Raw genomic sequence first — 5,699 nt, forward strand, 5'->3', positions numbered from 1 at the left:
GTTAATAAGGATAGAAATATAATAAGAAAAGATAAAGAAGAAAAAGAAAAAGGGCAAGCTTTCACTAAGGTGTTACTTGCCTACAAAAATATTCTTCCAAAGCAAGATGTGCATCACTCTTCCTTCTCTTCTCAAGCCAAAAAGGAAGCCCCAAAGCACAAACAAGAGAGGAAGAGTACTCTAGAAAATAAAGATAGCCTAACCAAAGCTAAGGGTAATATCCTTAGAAAGGATGGAACAAGAGCTCATAAAAGGGAGGCGCAAATCCTCCCCCAAATCAAGTCAAGCTCACTCTACAAAGGCTCAAAGAATTTGTGGTCAAATTCTCTCCAAGGAGGGGAGGATGATGAAGGATTGACCCCAACCAAGGATGGAGGCACATGCTTAAGAAGACTAAGCATGTTTAGAAAGGAAGTTCACTAATCCTTCATCCCTTTCATTTGTGTTTGTTATTTTTTATTCCCTAATTTGACTTAGTTGAATCAACTTTAGTTGACTTGTTGACCTTTGACTAGGTTTGACTTGTTGACTATAGTTGACTTGACTTAAGCCAACATGCTAATCTATGTTTATTTGCTTTGTAGGTTAATTAGGAGTAAGAAAGCAATGCTAGGTAGCGCATGGTGATTAGGGAGCATAAATGATGTGGAGGAGAGAGTAAAGCAAAGGCATAAAGCATAAAGTAAAAGGCATAAAATAAGTGTACCTATGTACCTTTGGTCTCCTTTGTTTTTAGCACACTTTGGCCACATTTTGGAGACATATGAGACACATTCTTTGTCTCCTTTTGTGCTAGAACGAAATTAGCCTTGCACACACCATAGTTAGCTCTTTGGTCTCTCATTTTTTGTAACCTTATTTGACCTAGTTTCTAGAAGCTAGGGTTAGGTTTTTGTAAAGACATCCTTAGGTATCTTTTATTTGCTTAGAGGCCCCTAAACTCTTCTATATAAGGGGTGCTCCTAGACATGTAAAAGGGTTGAAGATTTTGAAGTAAAAAAACTCTTGTGTCTCAACCATTTGTGAGAGTTTCCTCCCTAGGGAGTGAATACTTTTAAGCCTTATCTTGCATAGCAAGTGGCGGCACACATCCACTCATCTTCAAGGTTGCCATGGCTTCTAGCCTAGCCTTGTAGTGGCGTGCTTCTCACATATTTACCATTTCTTTCCTTTCCATTTTATATTTTCTTCTTCCTTTAATTGTTCTTGCTTTTCTATGATTTATGTGCTTTCCATTTCCTTTTTGTTTTGAGTCAATCCATCATCTTCTTCTCTTGAGCTTTGTGAAGGAACCTTCACATCTAGATAGCTTGCTATCTTAATGTCCAGTGGGAATTTCACTTAGCTTTCTTAATCAACTCACACCGTATTCAATAATCTTAAAAAGGAACAGGTTAATCCTTCATCAACGGGAAAGATCAAACCTCGAAGATCAACTCTACTTAGCCATCCAAGAACCTTCTTCCAAAATTGCAAATGTTGACACTCAACTTAAACACCCCATAATTGATCTTTTGAATTGCAACACCTCTAACTTTTCCTAAGATAATGATTTGAGCTAACTTTTATCCAAGTGTTTTTAAAAACTTTGTTTGAATTGGCCCTTTTAAAATTTTTGTTCAGTTTAAAATCAATGAGATCAAACCTCAAAGATCAGTTCTTCTTAGCCAACTAATAACCTTCTTCGAAAACCACAAATGTTGACATTCACAACTCCAACACCTCACAATTGGTCTTTCGAATTGCAGCACCTCTGACTTTTCCTAGGATAATGATTTGAGCCAATTTTTTTTAAAGTGTTTTTGTGCTTTCTAAATCTCTCTCCTTATCTCATAGAAAAAAAATAAGAAAGACTATAAACAAGGCAAACTGACATATTAAATCGATTAAAAGTAAATGTCAATCGATTGATTTCACTTTAGTAAGTGAAATCAACTGATTGATGCTTGATTGTTATTTCAACTGATTTGATAAGTTATTCATTTATTTATATGCACACGCTATTTAACCTATTAAACACCTTTCTAATAGATTAAATAATTACAAGAACACATACATTAAGCTACTAGACTTCTATTCTAAGCCAGATTTAAACATAAGTCTTCAAGCTTCTCCGATCTTCAAGCTTCATCAAATTTCAATTCCTATTTAACTAAATATTCAGATGATATTTTATTCATTTTAGTATTATCTACTTATAATTTTCTTATTTTTTAAATTATTTTGCATAGAATTATATATATATATATATATATATATATATATATATATATATATATATATATATATATATATATATATATATATATATATAATTCTACGATAATTTTAAGCAAGTTTTCAATTTCGTATTACACAAATGTCAAATTTATTTATATTCATAAATATTGCTATTATTACAAATTAAAAAAATAATGTTATTTAAAAAATTAATAAAAATAAATTTTTCTTTCATTTCCATAATTATTTTATAATTAATTTTTCAATTTTTCAATATTTTATTTAAAAATATTAATTATTCACAACATAATAGTTTCAATTATATCAAACACTTTCCATTAATGTTTTATAATTCTTTATTTCCTCTTCCTCTTCATAATTTTTTCATATTTATATTTATTTATTACCTATTTTATCAATTTAATTTCCTTAAAATATATCTAAAAGTAAATATCATTCTTTAAAGATTTATTTTTCTAAATAAATATATTAAATATGTAAGGCCCAGTTTTTCTGCCCTAATGTTTAAGGGCTGCCTTTAATTTAATGGGCCTAAGGGCTAGCCCAAAGAGGAAAATTCGACCCTAGTCTGTCCTAACTCACACTTTTTACTCACTTTCAGAGAACCTTAAGCTGCAGCCATCAATCCCTCTACTAGGGTTTGTTTCCTCACCGTTTTTAAGTTTGTTCGAGCTCTTTCCTATTCAACGTAAGTTACCCTTCATCTCGTACCATCCCTTGCTATGTTTTCGTATTTTTCCTAGTTAGGGTTCTGTAGGGAGCTCCTCTTATGTTTTGTTCCACTGTTTTTCCAGTTTCCTAAACTGTTCCGGAGCTGCTATGTTCACTCTTGTGGTGTCGAGGTCCCCTATTAAACCCTTTCCAGGTAAGGGAAGCTAGAGACCCTTGTTTGAAAATTGATTCCTGCACATTTATCGTTGTTTCTCATGATTATATGGTTGTGGTACTAGTGTAAAACATTGGATGAACGTGTGTTGTTGTTGGGATGTGATTGTGTGGCTGTTGTAGGATGAACAGTGGCGAGACCCGAAGTTCTCGCCCAAGCAACCCAGCCTCGCCTAGGCGAGACTTGCAGGAACTGGTTCGAACTCGCTCAGGAGAGAGAGGCTCACCTAAGCGAGGACGAGTGATGGGTTTGAGGCACATTGCTGCAGGAGTAGCTCAGGCGAGGAACCTCGCTTTTGAGCGAGGGGTACTCTCGCCCAAGCGAGTAGCGGCTCGCTTAAGCGAGAACCCATGAGTCTCGCAGGGTTCCCTGATGACAGTCTCGCCTAAGCGAGACTCTATGGCTTGAGCAAGACTGGCACGGGACTTCTCTATATAACTGTACCTTTCATGTGTTGGGGCTTAATTGTATGTTTGGCTTGTTATGCTTTACCTTGGGTATGAATTGTATGAATTGAGTGACCTTGTACGAATAAGATGGAGTTATGATTCATGAGTTTTAATATGAGGTGAGCATGATGTTTGTATGAGGTGATTCATGGAATTAAAATGATGGATTTGGTATGGGTTTGACATGAGACATGAGTGAAGGTGGATCAATGAATGTGACATGGTGCTGGTAGGAAATACATTCCTACATTTGTGATTTATGAAGAATGAGTGGAATGGATCCAATATGAAATACAAGTGAGGATGGATTGTGAAGGTCTACATGATATATATATATATATATATATATATATATATATATATATATACATTGTGCATGTTAAATATTATTGGTTTGATTATGATTGGTTCGTGTCAGTGCGTAATCCTTGGAGTCTCTAGGTGAGACTTTTAGGGTCGCGCTTCAGTGGTCGGGACGTAATTCCATGGCCCTGTTAATGAGTGTCCATGGTGGTGCCCCATTTATATGGTCTGGTAAGGATTCAAGGTAAGGTTGCATCCTGACGCTCTAAGGAGTCAGTTAGTCTCACTTAGAGCGGACTGACTCCTGTGGTGAGAGTAGCAGGAGGCCTGAAACTCATTAAGGGCTAACCTTGTGCGTGAGGGAATTGATTCATTGTAACACTTGTAACACATAGCTCGGGGGTGAGCAGAGGTATCCACCACAAGTGCAAGCATCCGCTGAATCCGACCAGATTTTATGTATCTGGATGAGTCGAGTCGAGTCGAGTCTTAGTGTATTGATTTGGAAGGTCATAACATGCTTGGGTGATGTGTGTATATTGGACTGCGAAAGTATATCTGATTGCATTGATGAAATCTTTATGGCTCTAGCTTACCCTTTTGTTTGTTTGATTGTTTTGTATGTTGTTCTTCTACCTTTGCGATGATCATCAATTTAATGATGGGAACAGATGCGAGAGGTACTCGTGATCAACAGAGGAGAGATGATCCCGCTACATAGTCTACTCGGATTGGAGTTCTTTTATTTGGGCTTTCCTTTAGGGCCACGACCCATGTTTTGTTTTAGCTTTTGGGTGTATCATCAACTACTGTCATTTACTTTTGTACCTGTTTGGCATCGTGGTGTGCCTTTTATGTTTGAACTTCCTTGGATACTTGTAAGGAGTAGGGTTTAAACTCCGGGACCATTTCTTTTATTAATCAGTGTGATGCTTCCTTTAATTATATTTATTAATTAAATGGAGTGTTACAAAATACACTTTTTAAAATAAATAAAACTCAATAATTTGGATCATATCATAAACTTTCTATTATTTTCTTACAAATTCTTTCTTTTCTCTCTTTTTTCATACATTTTTTATTATTTACATATTTTTCTAATTTAAATTTTCTTAAAATATATGTATTTATAAATATTTATTTTTCCAATTTTTTACAAGTCTAAATATTCATATCCTACACACTTATTGTTTAAATTAAATCTATTTTCTTACAAATTTATTTGCTAAAAAGTTATTTTTTACAAAAAAAAACTTATTTTCTTTAACAAAATATTTCCTTCCATTATTTTAAACATAAAACACCAGTTCGAAATTCACTTTACGAAAAATGAATTTTAACTGGTTTTTTCATCAACCTGTATCCAATCACAATTTAAAATTGAGTTATCCAGAAATCTAATTTGAAAACTCAAGGAAGTGCCCCCTGTATATACGTAAGTAAGTAAAGAGAAGAACACTATTTGAGAGGACAAAAAGCAAAATGTGCTATTTAAATGTAAAAAATCATTTTTTTTTACATTTAATATTACTCTTTACTTAATGTCTAAAAACTTGTATGTTTCTTTATAAATGTCAACATTTTAGAACATTTTTATTCTATTTATTTTCGCAATTAAAATTTTAAAAAAACATTATTTTTACTTTCTGTTAATATTTTAATTAAATTATAATTTACAACACTTCAAAAAACTTATTTTAAAAATAAAAATTTACTTCATTTCTTCTTATATATAAAACTTTAATGGTATGAGGACAATATTTTGATGTTAATGTCTCCTTTTAATCAATCAATGTCATCTCATTCTGAATAGAGAAGAC

The sequence above is a fragment of the Vigna unguiculata genome, chromosome 2 (assembly GCF_037176805.1).
Source record: "Vigna unguiculata cultivar grain cowpea cultivar isolate G323 ecotype 2 chromosome 2, ASM3717680v1, whole genome shotgun sequence".
NCBI lineage: Eukaryota > Viridiplantae > Streptophyta > Magnoliopsida > Fabales > Fabaceae > Vigna > Vigna unguiculata.